This window comes from Podarcis melisellensis (assembly GCF_964234715.1).
Source record: "Podarcis melisellensis genome assembly, chromosome: 1".
Taxonomy (NCBI): domain Eukaryota; kingdom Metazoa; phylum Chordata; class Lepidosauria; order Squamata; family Lacertidae; genus Podarcis; species Podarcis melisellensis.
Window position 1 is genome coordinate 5,936,384 of NC_138528.1, and position 17,228 is coordinate 5,953,611.

The window sequence follows — 17,228 nt, forward strand, 5'->3', positions numbered from 1 at the left end:
AGAGATAGCGCTGGGATTTTCCTCCCGTTGTGAATAGCAAGCGCATGGGGTTCTGATTCTTTTTGGAACCACGGTGTGTGGGGTCCCTTTGCGCCCCCCCACATGCTCCCAGTGCATCAAGGCCCTTCCTTTGCCAGCTGTTTAGTTTTCTTTAGCCATGACAGCAGTGTGGTGTCAAAGTGCACGACAAACGCCACGTCTCGCTTGGCCCTGAGGTCACAACCCTGATGATGACGGTGCTGGGATCAATGCTGTCATGGGACCCCCCCTTCCCCCTGTGGCGGATGCTTCTAGCAAGGCAGCCCAGCTCGTTACCGGTATGCCGCCCGTTGGCTTGGGAACTGTTGCCCAAAGGCTTCTGCGGCCCGTCACCTGCAGTTGTGTAGCGTCAAATTCGGAAGTGCAGAGTTCCCTTTGTGATAGTCACAGCCACTCACCTCTTCTGAGATTATGCAACCTTCTAAGAATATACCATAATATTATAATGATACAAGAATAAAAATAAATAGAGATGCATTGCAGCGATCAATGCAGATCTCCGTTGTGTTGACTTTCAGCCAGATCTGCTATTTTCTGTGCACGTAAATATTTTGGACGGCTCCAATAATATCTTAGAGAAACTGACGTTGCGTTTTCCGTGAAGCTCCGTTCCACGTAGCAGAACTTCCAAGCACGCGGTGTTGTTGTTTTTCTGAAGCTGGAGCACCTTATGTTTTCCGTGCTCCTAAATGCTTAGTTTTGCAGCATGCAGAATCATTCTTTCTCGGTCCTTCTCCAGATTGACCCCCAGGAGCCCATCCTCAGTGGCCGACTCACGTCCTTTCCCTTTGCTTGTCTCCGGTCAGCGCAGAGGGTGAGAAGATGTCTTCTCAGTGGAGAAAAAGCTCTCCTTTTATGCTGACTGGGCAGCTCTAAGATGCTGGAGACAGGTTCTGCAGAAATAGTATCAGGTCTTTTCTTACACCTGGAGCTTAAATCCACGGCACTTTGCCTGGTGTAAATACACCCCACATGTGTTCGCGATCACTTGGAACATTACCAAGACTATGCTCATCTCTGTCCTGTTATTTCATGGGTTCTCCTTTACGGCTCCATCGAAGTGGACTGGAGGAGGACATCTGCAAACGGCTGATACCTTCAGCCTGTGAAAGGTCATCCAGGGCCCCCGACCACCTGAGAAGCAGCAGTCAGCAAGCGGCTTTTGGGGTGGTAGGGGAAGGGGAATGTGTGTTCTAGGTTGCTTTCTGGAGAGAAGCAGTTCAGCTGAATGAGCGTGAGCCCAAACAAGGCCCCAGGAAACCATAACGTAGCGGAGGGGAAGCGGTTTCAAAAGCAAGACGGAAGTGGATCGGAGCTGGCTTTCGGTCTTCTAGTCCATAGTGAGTAATTCGTAGAGCTGCGCTAAAAAAAGGTGCAAGGGAGGTGGACTACACATGCCGAGAGCAGCTTCCCAGCCATGACGGCAGATGGCGAGGCCAGGGTGAAGCTAAGTGGCTACTTTGCAGGGGTGTGGCGGTCGTGCATCAGTCGGGATTGGTGGGTGCTGTTGGACTACAACTCCCATCGCGCCCAGCCGGCTTAGCTGAGGAGTTGCAGTCCAGCAACATCTCGGCGGGCCGAGGTAAGTGGGGCATTGCCCAGTTTGCCCTAATGGACCAACCTCTGCTGATGGGAAGCTTAGGACTAGGTTGTTTACCCCACACAGCTCAGCATTGTCTATCCCAGCCTGGTGCTCCCTTCCGACTGTTTTGGACTACAACTCCCATCAACCCCAGTCAGCACAGCTGGAGGAGAGGTACTAGGTTGGGGAGCTCTTGTCTTCCTCAACTGGCAGCTGCTCTTCAGGGTCTCAGGTAGAAGGAGAAAGGTCTTTCCCATCACCTGTTAACCGGTCATTTAGCTGAAGGTGGTTAGAGCAGAATCGGCAGGCTGGCCCAGGAATGGCTTAGAAAGCTACCGTACTTTTCGCTGTATAGGACACACTTTCTCCCCTCCAAAAATGAAGGGGAAATGTGTGTGCGTCCTATGGAGTGAATGTAGGCTTTCGCTGAAGCTTGGAGAGCGAGAGGGGTCGATGCTCACTGACCCCTCTTGCTCTCCAGGCTTCAGGCAGCTATCCACAAGCCTTCTGAGCACGACGGGAGTTCCTGCTGGGCTCCGAAGGCTTGCGGATAGCAGCCTGCAGCCTGAAGCCTGGGGAGCGCAGCACCAACTCCCGCTGCGCTCCCCGGGCTTCAGGCAGCTATCCGCAAGCCTTTGGGCTCCGAAGGCTTACAGATAGCAGCCTGTTCTGGGGGGCTGGGGTCGGGGTCGTTTTTTTTATTTCCCCCCCTAAAAGCTAGGTGCACCCTATCGTCCGGTGCGCCCTATGGTGCGAAATGACCAGGATGGCCTATCCAGCTTTATAATGCCCACACAGACTGGCAGAGGCTCTTTGGGGTTTCTCTAGCCCTACCTGGGACCTCATGCACACAAATCAGAAGCGCTACTGCTGAGCAACGGCACTTCCTTTAAAATGAATAGTAAGTGTCCAGTCCTCAAGGTTCTGAGGGAAGGGCTGATTTAAATTGGAACAGAAGCTGCCTTATCTTGAACCAGATCATTGGCTTAGTATTGTCCACACTGACCTGCCAAAGGAGATGTTCTGCCGTTGAGCGACTGTTTCTCCTGCAGCTCAGACCATCTAGGCTTTCCCAAACTTGGGTCTCCAGCTGGTTTTGGGCTACAGTTCCCATCATCCCTGACCACTGGTCCTGCTAGCTAGGGATGATGGGAGTTGAAGTCCAAAAATAGCTGGAGTTTCCCAAGTTTGAGAAACCCTGATCTAGGAAATCACTAATGCCCACTGATATCTGAACCGTCCCCTCGTCTGGAATGGGATGCCTCTGAATATTTTTAATGTGGAAAGGCAAAAGAAAAGAAAAAGAAAGTTCATGGCAAATGTATATTCCAGCTAGTGTAGACTTTACATTTGAATTATGCAATGCCTACTGCAGTGGAGGAAGGATTGAACCAGCATGGGGTGGTGAGGTCCAAGGTCCGAGACCCATCGCCTCGGGACGTGTCACTTCTGCCCGTTTCCCCACCTCTGCGCCGGGGATTTTGGTGACCTACCTCACAGGGTTGTTGTGAGGGCAAACAATAAAGCTTGACAAGGACTTGGCAAATGGAAAGGGCTTTCTGAGAGACACGAAGCAGCGGCACCACAATAAATGGATTTAACAGAAAAATCCGAGGGCTCCCTTGGACAAAAACAAAGACACCAACCAGGATTACTTGGGGCAAAACAGCAGCCTGTAGGCTTGGCCTTTATTGAACTGTAGCAACAGGGTGCGTCCCTCACCCGCAGGAGAGAGGAGGGACCCAGAAAAATGGCATGCAAGGCCTTATAAAGACATTTGAAATTGCCACCCTGTAGATCAAGACCACCCCCAGAAACATCATACCTACATCACAGGAGGGGTGTAACCTAAGACCACCCCTCAGATATCTACATCACAGAAAAGGCGGTCTAAAACAGAATTTTTAATGTTTTTCTCCTGTCTGGCAGGTTACTTGATTGGATTGCCTGGGGAGCCTGGCCAGTCTTTTGTAATGATAAATACTTAGTTCCTGGGCCAGGTCACAGGCTCACCCTATTCAAACACAGACATACTCTTACGACAGGATTTGTGAAGGAAAAGACAATGGGGAGGCTTTTCCACTTTGACCTTGCAGAGAAAACATTTGCTCAGTTTAGGAATCAAAATGGCTTCAGGTCGGTCTTCCTGTGCTGATCTATGTACGTGCGGTTATGAACATTACTGTATATCTAAGACCATAAAATTCCTATCACAATATCACGTGTGGAAATGGACACCGAGGGGAACGCTACTTGGAAGGCGCAGTTTAAGGAGGCTACGTGAGCTGGTCTGGCTACAGCCAGCTATGTGAACACAAAACAACAAGGAACAATCTGCCCCAGTGAGCAGGAAGAGGGTGTGGAAAATTGACTAGGTGGTTTCTGTTCCTGGGAATACTTCCATTTCTCTGACCAGGCCCTGGAAGCTTTCAAATGCAGGGCTAGGGAACCTGAGACCCATAGGATCAGTGTTTCCCATACTTGGGTCTCCAACTTTTTTTTGGACTACAATTCCCATCATCCCTAGCTAGCAAGACCAGTGGTCAAGGATGATGGGGATTGTAGTCCAAAAGCAGCTGGAGACTCACGTTTGGGAAACACTGCTCTAGAGATGTTGTTTGGACTCCAGATCCTATCAGACTCAATAGGCAGCCAGGGATGATGGGAGTTGTAGTCCAACTAACACCTGAAGGGCAAAAATGAGATTTCCTCATTTCTGTTGTGAAGGAAACCACCTGCTCCTCCTGAGCGATATGGAAATGGTGACTCTACAGATGTTGGGCTCCTAAGAAGACACCAAGAGCCGGCTGGATCCGTCTAATTCAGCATCCTGTTCTCACAGTGACCAACCAGATTCCTGTGAGAGATCTGCAAGTAGGATTCGAGCAGAAGAGCAACTCTCCCCTCCTGTGGTTTCCATATTGAGTTTTCCATATTTAATTACATCTCATTACACAAATCTATAACATGAAGCATTGCTCAGACAGAGCCAGTGTGGTGCAGTGAACTCGTAATCTGGTGAACTGGGTTCGTGTCTCCGCTCCTCCACATGCAGCTGCTGGGTGACCTTGGGCCAGTCACACTTCTCTGACGTCTCTCAGCCCCACTCACCTCACAGAGTGTTTGTGGTGGGAGAGGAAGGGAAAGGAAAATGTTAGCCGCTTTGAGACTCCTTAGGGTAGTGATAAAGTGGGATATCAAATCCAAACTCTTCTTCTTCTTCCTTCCCTCCATCTTTCTGACTTCCAAACATCTTTTACTAAATTCTCGCATTTCTATAACCACTTTTTAAAATAAAAATTACCTCCTTATATGTAAATCAGTTCCTTATTTTCACGTTACAAAGCATTTCTATTCAAACCTACAAACGTTTTCAAATGTTCACAATTTTCTTTCATTTAGAATATAAATTTGCTCCAGTCCTTTTGAAACTGTTCGTCTCGCCGATTCCGGATCTTCCCCATCAGCTTTGCCATCTCCACATATTCTACCATCTTTATCTGCCAATCTTCCAATGCAGGAAGTTCCTGCGAATTTGTATAAACCATTTTAAAAGCCATCCAATTTGGTGACCGTCACTGCAAGTTTCAGTGTGAAGAAGGACTTCCTTTTATCCATACCTGAATCTTTCCAGACTCTGCTTCACAGGGTGTCTAGGAGTTCTGGTGTTATGGAAGAGGGAATACCCCCCCCCCCCCGTACAGTTGTTGTTGTTGTTGTTGTTTAATCATTTAGTCGTGTCCGACTCTTCATGACCCCATGGACCAGAGCACGCCAGGCACTCCTGTCTTCCACTGACTCCCGCAGTTTGGTCAAACTCATGCTGGTAGCTTCGAGAACACTGTCCAACCATCTCATCCTCTGTCGTCCCCTTCTCCTTGTGCCCTCCATCTTTCCCAACATCAGGGTCTTTTCCAGGGAGTCTTCTCTTCTCATGAGGTGGCCAAAGTCTTGGAGCCTCAGCTTCAGGATCTGTCCTTCCAGTGAGCACTCAGGGCTGATTTCCTTCAGAATGGAGAGGTTTGATCTTCTTGCAGTCCATGGGACTCTCCAGAGTCTCCTCCAGCACCAGAATTCAAAAGCATCAATTCTTCGGCGATCAGTCTTCTTTATGGTCCAGCTCTCACTTCCATATATCACTACTGGGAAAACTATAGCTTGAACTATACGGACCTTTTATGGCAAGGTGATGTCTCTGCTTTTTATGATGCTGTCTAGGTTTGTCATTGCTTTTCTCCCAAGAAGCAGGCGTCTTTTAATTTCGTGACTGCTGTCACCATCTGATTTGGTATGGGGCACCCCAAAAGCCAGCGAGGCACAACCGCCAGGTTAGCAAAGGACTGGGAGCCCCTGGGAGCCTTTGCAATGGTGCGGAAGGTGGTTAAGGCAGTTTCCTAGGTTCTTGTTTGAATGGATCTTCGTTTTTTTGATGTTGAGCTTCAGACCATATTTTGTGCTCTACTCTTTCACCTTCATTAAAAGGTCCTTTAATTTAATTTGCGAGAGCCAGTGTGGTGTAGTGGTTAAGAGCCGTAGTCTCGTAATCTGGCGAACCGGGTTCGAGTCTCCACTCCTCCACATGCAGCTGCTGGGTGACCTTGGGCTCAGCCTCACTCACCTCACAGAGTGTTTGTTGTGGGGGAGGAAGGGAAAGGAGAATGTTAGCCGCTTTGAGACTCCTTAAAGGGAGTGAAAGGTGGGATATCAAATCCAAACTCTTCTTAATTCCTCCTCACTTTCTGCCATCACGCTTGTGTCATCTGCATATCTGAGGTTGTTGATATTTCTTCTGGAAATCTTAATTCTGGTTTGGGATTCACCCAGTCCAGCCTTTCGCATGATGAATTCTGCCCTGATTGCGACTATTTCTTCTTCCCTGTGTTTGTAGACCTCACCCAGGTTGGTTGGTTGACCTTTGAAGAAACAGCAGCCTTAAAATATAATACCTAGAGACAAGGCTCATGGCCACTGACTCCTCCTGCCCCTCCTTGCAGCTGCCTTTTGTTTTTTGTTCCCCTTGAGAATCTGGCAGAAAGCAAGTTGGGCTCTAGTGAGGTTTCCTCCCCAGAGACCTCCTTGCTCTTTCCATTTTGCAAGCCCTGAGCAGCAGCTTCCAACCTGTCCGTCATCCTGTGGGACAGAGACAAGGCAGGCATGAAAACCTACTGAGGTGGGGTGGGGAGGAAACAGCCAGGCGGAGGGGAACATCTTTCTCTCCAGGCACATTTAAAAAAATATATTTTTTAAAGGGGCCTTTTCAGATGTCCCTCCCCTCAGTGAGGGAACGACGCTGGAACCCACAAACCAAAGTGGAATACGTTTTCTAACAAGGATGAGAAAACTGTGCCCCTCTGAAGGCTGTTCAAATCCAGCTCCCATCGTCCCACTGAGCATGGCCACTGGCAGGGATGATGGGAGCTGGACCAGAATCTAGTAGGATGAAACAGCTATCCATCCTTGACCTGGAATTGAAGCCTGATGAGAAACGGTTGAAGGAGCTGGGTATGTTTAGCCTGGAAAAAAGGAGACTGAGAGGAGACAGGAGAGGCACCTTCAAATATCTCAAGGGCTGTCGCACGGAAGATGGAGCAAGCTTGTTTTCTCCAGCTCCGGAGGGGAGGACTCAAACCCATGGCTTCAAGTTGCAAGAAACGAGGTTCCGGTTGAACTTTCAGAAAAACTTTCGGGCATCAAGAGCTGTTTGGCAGTGGAACAGACTCCCACGAGAGGTTGTGGACTCTCTTTCTTTGAAGGTTTTTAAGCAGAGGTTGGATGGCCATCTCTCAGGGATGCTTTAGCTGAGATTCCTGCATTGCAGAGGGCTGGACTAGAGCAGGGGCAGGCAATCTAAGGCCCGGGGGCCACATGCAGCCCAATCGCCTTCTCAACCCGGCCCGCGGACGGTCCAGGAATCACCATGTTTTTACATGAGTAGAATGTGTGCTTTTATTTAAAATGCATCTCTGGGTTATTTGTGGGGCATAGTAATTTGTTCATATTTTTTTTCAAAATATAGTCCGGCCCCCCACAAGGTCTGAGGGACAGTGGACCGGCCCCCTGCTGAAAAAGGTTGCTGATCCCTGGACTAGAGGATCCGTGGGGTCCCTTCCAACTCTACAATTCTATATGATTCCAGCGAGGAAATGTTGCAGCGTTTCGGGCTTTTTAGTTTAGAGAAAAGGTGAGTGAGAGGCATCGTTGTAGAAGTTTATAAAATTATACATGGCACGAAGAAAGCAGATACACTAGTGGCCAGAACTGTGGAAACCTTGTGGGAAAAGTGTATTTGTGAGGTTTGATGGCTCATAACACCTGATTGGCTCTCTAAACACTCATGCTCATTGGCTACATTCAAATGAAGGAAAACTACTGCATATCAGCCTAAGCGAGTTGTGCTTCCTTTTTCTGGTTATTTGGCTATAACTTTTGACCCTTCAGGCTCAAGCCCCAGCCCCAGCTCAGCTGGTTCTGGAGGCGGGGAATCCTGTGCAGGCTGGGATCCCTCAGGTTCAGCCTCCGAGTCCGAATCCCAGGCCATCACAGCTGCAAGAAAGTAGTTTCTCTCTCTTACAGGGAATTAAGGCAGTCCCCCCCCCTTAAATGCAACTCTTCACTGGCAAGACAGTCTTAATCAAATGAAGTGAGGCTGCTCATTTAGCTACTTAAATCCCTCTGGCTCTGAGGGAGGCAGAAGAGATAAAGGGATTTGAGAATCCGATCGGGGGAGAGGATTGAATGCTTTGCAGAGGTGAAAAGGGCTGGCTGTTGGCCAAGGAAGGAGCGCAGAGGAGCGAAAGAGAGATGGGAAGAGACTGCAATGCAGGGAATCCAAAACTGAAGAAGTCCACTGATCGATGGAAGGCGGAGGCTCGCTGTTTTCAAGGTGGCACGCCAAGAGCGTTGACCCCCAGGGGTATAGGCACACCCCTTATCACTCCCAAAGCTTGCCAAGCCTCATTTGAGCAGTGACTGTTGCGATGCGTCCGAGGGAACGGGGGCAATTAGCAGGCCCCCATCTGGTTCCAGCCCACTGGCTGGTCGAATTCCAGTCCTCGGTTCTGCATCAATCAGCGACTCAGAGCTTCAGAACTCTTCAGAAGCTGAGCACACAAGTCAGTAGAGATAACAAACTCTTCGCGGCGGAAGGGTGGACAGAGGCATATGTCAAGCATATTTACAAGCAGTTTATTCAGCATAGATCAGGACAAAGAAAACATGTCTGCTCTCCTTCATGTCCAAGCAAGAAGGCATAAGGCAAAAGCTATACACAAACGGAAGTTCCCAGCAAGCTGTGCTGGACTGTAAACAGACATGTGACAAACGACAGCTCCACACGTCTGTTTAGGTGGAACGGAACGTCAATATCCTAACAGTGATGGAAGGAAGAGAGGATAACTGGGCATCCCCTTGGTGCTGTGTTTCTTCACAAGAAAACACAGTTATACTATGGAACTCCCTGCCACAAGAGGCAGTGACAGCCACCAACTTGGATGGCTTTGAAAAAGGATTTGACACATTCATGTAGGAGTCCTTCGGTGCTGCTTGCTAGTTTGCCAGAGGCATCTGAATAACCCCTATGAGAACAGAATGTTGGAATGGATGGCTTGATCCAGCAGACTCTACTTATGATGTTATGTTCTCATCAGTTTCTGGATTTATTTATTTTTAAGTCTACATGAAAAAGTCCTCCTAATGTACATATCTCACTATGTACATTTGCATGGAAACAAAAATGCTTGTTTACAAAGCTATTGTGCTACCAACCTTACTATATGCTTGTGAAATGTGGACCACCATCTGCAACTCCTCAAAAGATTAAAATCAACGGTGTCTCTGAAAATTTTTATACATCACTTGGGAAGACAGGTGAACTAATGCCAGTGTACTAGAAGAAGCAAAGATCACAGGTGTTGAAGCAATGGTTTTTCAACATCAACTTTGTTGGACTGGTCATGTTGTGTGGATGCCTAATTATTGTCTTCCAAAGCAACGACTCTATTCCGAACTTAAAAATGGAAAGCATAATGCTGGTGGTCAACAAAAGAGGTTTAAAGACTCTCTCAAGGCAAATCTAAAAAAAATGTAGTATAAACACTGACAACTGGGAAACACTTGCCTCCGAGCGCTCCAGTTGGTGTCATGGGCTTTGAAGACTCTTGAACTCAGGACGCAAGGGAGAAACAAGCTAAGAGGAAGGCGCGTTTAGCAAACCCCCACCATGATCAGCTCCCGCCCGGAAACCTATGTCCCCACTGTGGAAGGACGCGTGGATCCAGAATAGGCCTCCACAGTCACTTATGGACTCACTTTTAAGACCGTGTTTATGGAAGACAATCTTACTCAGCTACGAGTGATCGCCAAAGAAGTAGACATATCTCAAGACTTTCTTTTAATATACACAGTTTTCCTTGGAAATCTCTACTGCGAAGCCAGGAGAAGTGTGAATTTTTGAGGGACAACTGCATTTTGATGCATGAATTGGTTTGGGAACTGGGAATGAGGTGGGTTCAAATGAAAGCAAACGCTTAACATTAGGTGCAGATAAATCAGTCCCCTTTGCTTAAAATAAAATATCTATTGTGCAGTTTTTAAAAAAAGAAAGCAAACTCTCCCAACCCTTGGTGAGGCTGAATAGGGCCCCCTTCACAAGAGAATCTCTTTGGAGGGTAGTCTCCTTGCTACTCAGTTGCTGTTGCAGTTGATGATAAGAGTCTTAAACCCCCAGAACATTTTTCCTGTGAACCTGCAGATTGGGCTCTTACTGCTGCAACCTTTCTGAAACTGATGAGAGTGTTGCTGCTGCTCTTGCAGCAGCAATAATCTACTGACTCAGAAAAGGGCCGTCTGTTATTTGTTGACATCTCCACCTGGCATTTCCTTATCTTGTAGAGCCTCGGTTTTGTCTCAGGATGGAAAAAGGAAGCTGGCAAGGTGACGCTTCACCTCCAAAGGGAGAAACAAGCCAACTTTATGTGTCTGGCATTTTGACAACGGAGGCCCTTTGCTTCCGACCAGCTCCTGGCTTTCAGAGATGTCCCAAATGCCCGATGCTCACGTGCTTGTAGATATTTCCTTGGACTGCGATGCTTCATGCAAAGGGCTGCCAGAATGCTTACAATAACAACATCCCCACTGAAGCACCAGGGTTGCACTCCAGAATGGCAAAACGCAGACTATCTGTGCTTTCAGATGCATCGCCAGACTTTTGCAATTAAAGTGGTGCAACCAATCCAATGGAGAAAGACATAACAGACTTTTTGAAGTTACAGATAGGTAGCCGTGTTGGTCTGCCATAGTCAAAACAAAAAAAAATTTCCTTCCAGTAGCACCTTAAAGACCAACTAAGTTAGTTCTTGGTATGAGCTTTCGTGTGCATGCACACTTCTTCACTTTTTGAAAATAGGGAAGAGAAGGGGAAATGAACTGAAAAGTGTGGGATGAATGAATGATCAGCAGGAAGAGATGTAAACACCATGCAAGCAAATCTCGAGAATGCTCTTTGTCGTATCAACTCCCCACAAACAAATTAGTAGGAATAATCCGTGTATAATCCATTCTCCATGTAAACTTTGCACAGGCATTCCTCTGGGGAACTACACACAGGGACAATCTAATCTATAAAAGGTTATACCCCATAATTTATTGACTGTATTTAGGGATTTATGCTCTGCCTTTCAACAAGATCCCAAGGTTGATTTGTTTGCGGGGAGGTTGTAAAATGTTGCGAAAAACAAGTGTCACCCCACACATTTCCAGGACACTTTCCTTATTGCAAAAAGTCTGATTTTTGTTTTGGAGGGTGACATATTTGTTATGCAAAATCAATTTAACATAAGAACATAAGGAGAGTTCTGCTAGATCAGGGCAAGTGAGCACGAACCTTCTGGCAGAAGGGAAGATCTTGCTTCTTTTAAAGTGTTGGGGGGTTTCAGCCTGGGGGCCTTCTTCCCTAGTGGGCTGCTTTCTTAGGGCTACATGCCAGTGGTGGGTGGGGCAGCTAATAATAATAATAATAATAATAATAATAATAATAATAATAATAATAATACAGTGGTACCTCAGGTTACATACGCTTCAGGTTACAGACTCTGCTTACCCAGAAATATTACCTCGGGTTAAGAACTTTGCTTCAGGATGAGAACAGAAATCACGCGGTGGCGGCGCGACAGCAGCAGGAGGCCCCATTAGCTAAAGTGGTGCTTCAGGTTAAGAAGAGTTTCAGGTTAAGAATGGACCTCCAGAACGAATTAAGTACTTAACCCGAGGTACCACTGTAACAACAACAACAAGAACAATAACATACCACTTAAAATAATCTCTAAGCAGTGTAAAGGTAAAGGGACCCCTGACCATTAGGTCCAGCCGTGACCGACTCTGGGGATGCAGTGCTCATCTTGCTTTATTGGCCGAGGGAGCCGGCGTACAGCTTCCGGGTCACGTGGCCAGCATGACTAAGCCGCTTCTGGCGAACTAGAGCAGCGCACGGAAATGCCGTTTACCTTCCTGCCGGAGCGGTACCTATTTATCTACTTGCACTTTGATGTGCTTTGAACTGCTAGGTTGGCAGGAGCAGGGACCGAGCAACGGGAGCTCACCCTGTCGCGGGGATTCAAACTGCTGACCTTCTGATCGGCAAGCTCTAGGCTCTGTGGTTTAACCCACAGCGCCACCCGCATACACTAAGCAGTGTATAAGTGGCTTAATACAACAAAAATTCAAACCAGCAGTTAAAACTGTAAAATCAAAATTCGGTTAAAATGCCTGCATGAATTTTTGTTTCAAGTTTTCGGCAGCTGCCAGAAGTTCAACAGGTAGTGACTCTTACCTTTGCATAGTAGGCTACAGCCTAGCCATGCAAAAGTCAGGGGTTTCTCCAGAGGCCTTTCTCCTGGGCATGGTCGGCCAATTGGTGCCAAAGAAGGATAGAACTTTCTTTATGTATGCAACAACAGCAGCAAGAATACTCATCGCAAAGTATTGGAAGACACAAGATCTACCCACCTGGGAAGAATGGCAGATGAAGTTGATGGACTACATGGAACTGGCGGAAATGACTGGCAGAATCCGAGACCAGGGAGAAGAGTCGGTAGAAGAAGATTGGAAGAAATTTAAAGACTATTTACAGAAACACTGTAAAATTAAGGAATGTTAGAAGGATGCTGGAATGAAGTTATGTGGTTTTAGCAATAATGTTATAAAGGGGTATGTAAAAATGGATTGTCAACAGGTGAAAATGTAAAGTTACAATATATTAAGATAAAATATCAAGATAAAAGCAAAAAGGGTAAGGACTTGCTGAAACAACTACTGAACTAGAATACAAAAAAGGGAAGTGTGAGGAGGTCAGGGAAATAAGCAAATGAAAGACAAGACATGGAAAGACTGATTTGTTTTTTATTTTTTCTGTATTTTGTATTTTTTGTCTTTTTTCTCTTCTCTTTTCTTCTTTCTATTTTTGTAATTTCTTTGAAACTTTAATAAAGATTATTCAAAACAACAACAAACAAACAAAAGTCAGGGGTTTCTATTCTACACCTCTCTCCCTCCAAGCATTCAAGAGGCATCGTTCATAGAATCATGGAACCGTCAAGCTGGAAGGTACAACGCAGGAATCTCATCTAAAACTAAAGCATCCATGACAGATGCCCATCCAACTTCTGCTTAAAAACCTCCAAGGAAATGAGAAAATCCAAAAAGAGTGGTTCAGATTTATGGCATACTTGGAGAAAACCGTACATCAATAAAGACACTCACAGGACTGAAATAAAACTCATAACGTTTATTGTAAGCATTTAGTGAGACCACAAGATGCAATGCCATAATATAATAAGGAATGTATGTCTAAAGTATAATACAAAAATTTATTAAGGAATTATAGACATTTATAGAATGTATATATAGTAATCACGCTTAAGAGCAATGTAGACAAGCCAGTTAATTCGAATAAGATACTGTATAGATTTAAAGGACAATAATATTGTTAAGCTATGTTGTGTTTAAGGTATTTGGAAAAAATTAATAAAAATTATTGGGGGTCGGGAACCCTCCAAGGAAGGAAAGCAAAAAACCAGAGGGGTGTGGCTTGGGTTTTTCCCCCATCCCCAGGCAGCCAGGAAAAAAGAGGTCTGGTGGGTTATATTTGTCCTGTGAGACGGAGGCTCCCTGGACATTAAATGATGCCTGATTGACGGATGACTCTCCCAAAGCAAATAAATAAAAAGGCATTTCTTTGGGGCAAAAATTACAAATTGCAGCCGCGAAACCAGCCAGAGCAACGATGGGCTGTTCATCAACTCCCCCATTTTCCAAGGCAACCTGTCGCACGTTCGGATAGATAGACGGAAGACGACTGATGCTATCGGCCCATTTGCTGAAGGAGAGACACTGAGTTAGCTTCCTGTCAGCTTTGCCGTCTCATTGTCCTGAGTGAGGAGGACATTGTCTCTAGTCAGCAGGTTTCTTCAGCGGGTACCAAGAGACCTGACAATTAGGGGATGCGCTTGGCTCTGTCAAACACGGGCGGATGCCTTAGGTTGAGTCAGAGCAAATCTAGCACAGCATCATCTGCAGATAGGGCTGGCGATAGCCTCTGCCTGAAACTCTGGACAGCTGCTGCCAGTCAGTGCAGGGGATATTGAACCAGTTGGATTATCATTTGTAGCAGCAATAATCATGCTTCAATTTATTATCCACCATCAGGTCCCAGGGTGGGCTACAGCTGCTTAAATTTCAATATTGGAAACAGTTAAAGCGAATGGCAGTTGCGGAAATAGTGCCCTAGGAATTATGTATAGGTACTCAAAATACACACAAGAAGGCCTGAGCGAGGGAAGTTTGGAACGCAAAGGTTGAGTTTGCAAGAGGAAGGAGGGAAAGATAAGAAAGTTGCTATTCCTTGTGATTAAACCAGTAGAAACCAGGAGAAGAAAGTGCTGCCATTTTGGTACATAACTTCCCTTTTTAATAATAATAATAATAATAATAATAATAATAATAATAATAATAATAATAATTTTTTAATTTTCCCGCCCATCGGCTGTGTTTCCCCAGTCACTCTGGGTGGCTTACGATGCAACAATGCACCAAACATTACAAAACGACGACGACAACAACAACAACAACAATATTAGCAATAATAAACAGTTTACACTTTTACCCAAATTAAAATAATTGCCAACCCCAACTAAACATTTAAGCAACATCAACCTTACAAAAACAAAACAGGAACCAAACAAAACAGGAACTTCCTTTTGCTTGTAAGTATATGTATACCGTATATATGTATATGTGTGTGTGTAAATATATATATGCTTTCGTAGATTTTCACGGGTACAGGAATGCAGGTTTTGGTGTCCTCGGGTGTCTTCCCGTGTAAAAGTTGGGGTGTCTAGGCGACGTTTCAACGAGGTCTCACTCGTCATCTTCAGGCTGGTGCTTTCGGCTTCTTGTTACTGGAACAGAGCAGGATCTCAGTGTTTGAGTTCCTATAAATACTGTTGAGGGGGTGTGGTGTATAGCCTCCAATGTTCTGGGCAGAGAGGAAGTTCCCAGGCTAGTGTGCCTTTTCTTCTTTTGTTCCTTAATTACTTGAGGGATATCTTGAGTGATTTCTTGAGTGATATCCTGAGTACCACTTAGGTGGGTCATTAGGTGTGGATTAGTTGCTAAAGTCTTTGTGTCTTGACCTCTTGAACTTTGTGAAGAGTTTTTCTGAGAAGATGGCTGTACTGCACTTAGTTGTGCTCTGGCTTGGCTTCGTGTATAGGGGCGAGCTGTGGTTTTGTGGCCTGTGTCAGCCAGATCTGTGTAGGGATTGCAGGGGGGTGCAGCATCCGGAGGTGCCACCATGGTTTGGCTACTGGATGGTGTCTGTAATTTATCTGTGGAGAGGGTCTGGGTTTGGGTCTGGTGTGGTTGATTGGTGATGGCGTTCTGTGTGCCTCTGGATCTGGTGTCAGTTTTTGTGGGGAGGGCTAATTTCCAGATGTCTGGCAAGCGGGATGTGTCGTCACGCTTGTTCATGTTGTGAGGGTGTTTCTCTATCTCGATGGCTTCCATGATTATTCTCTTGTGGTGATGTTCCATGTTAAAGAGCAATTTGGAATCTGCAAAATTAATTTCGTGTCCTGTTTCTTTCATGTGTTGGAAAAGAGAGGAAGTTTTTTCTTCTTTTTTGACGGCATTCTTGTGTTCTGCGATACGTGCATTTATTCGTCTGTTTGTTTGTCCAATGTACGTGGCTGGGCAGACTTTGCAGGGTATTTCATAGACCCCTTGGTTTTCCAACTGGATTTTATCCTTGGGGTTTCTGAGGATATTGGCTATTTTTTGGTTGGTGCAAAAGGCTGTTTTGATATTGTGTTTATGGAGGATTTTGCTAATTTTATCTGTAGTGCCCTTGATATAAGGAAGGAGGGCCATGCCATTGTTTTCTTCTGTGTCTTGGTTTTTGGGGGGTGTTTCTTTTTGGATTAGCTTCGTAACCCTGTTTTGCTGGTATCCATTGGCAATTAACACATTTGAGAGATTCTGTAACTCAGTTGTCAAGTGGTCTTTGTCAGCCAGGCGTTTGGTTCTGGAGATGAGAGTCTTGGCTACGGAGTTTATTTGTGCAGGGTGGTGGTGTGATTGTGCATGTAAGTAGCGGTTGGTGTGTGTTTTTTTCCGGTAGATAGTGTGTCCTAGGGAGCCATCAGGTTTTTTGTAGATTAGGACGTCAAGGAAGGGAAGTTGGTTGTTGGCTTCTATTTCCATAGTGAATTGTATTTTGGGGTGTAGGCTGTTGAGATGTATGAGGAAGCTATCCAGTTTTTCCTTCCCGTGTGGCCAAATTACAAAGGTGTCGTCAACATATCTGAGCCAAAGTTTGGGTTTGTGTTCTGACTTGTCTAAAGCATTGGTTTCAAAGTGTTCCATGTACAGGTTTGCGATGACCGGTGAGAGGGGTGATCCCATAGGTGCTCCTTCTATCTGTTTGTATCTTTGTCCGTTGTGGATGAAGTACGTGTTGGTTAGGCAGTGGTTGGTCAGGTCCAAGATGTATTCGGGGGGATTGTATTTGTTTTGAATGGCTGTCAAGGCTTCATTAATGGGCACTTGTGTGAAGAGAGATACAACATCGAAGCTCACAAGTAGGTCATTAGGATGTAGGTTTTGCTTCTTTATTGTTTCTATGAACTGGAAGGAGTTTGGAACGTGTGAAGAGATGGATTCTGCATAGGGCTGAAGTTGCTTGGCGAGAAATTTAGCGAGATTTTGTAGAGGTGAGCCTATGGAGCTGACTATTGGTCTGAGTGGTGTTCCTTCTTTGTGTATCTTGGGGAGGCCGTAGAGTTTGGGGCATCTGGATGATTTTTCTCTGGGGATGATTCTTAGCTGGATTTCTTCACTGATAGGAGAGGCTTTTATTTTGGATTTGGTGGTTTTTTCCAGATAGGTGGTGGGATCTGTTTTTATAGGTTGGTAGGTAGGATCTTGGAGTAGATTTGATAGTTTTGCTTGGTAGTCCGATGTGTTCATCACAACAGTGGCATTACCTTTGTCTGCTGGGAGAATGATTATGTTGTTGTCTTTCCTCAGGTTGGTGAGTGCTTTCTGTTCTTCTTTG

At 45.9% G+C, this 17,228-nt stretch overlaps 1 protein-coding gene across 1 annotated transcript in view; it reads right to left on the reverse strand.

Moving 5' to 3' along the window:
- The window catches only part of TBPL2 (TATA-box binding protein like 2), a 276,663-nt gene that overhangs the window by 98,230 nt on the left and 161,205 nt on the right, over window positions 1-17,228 (reverse strand). The window lies entirely within an intron of this gene.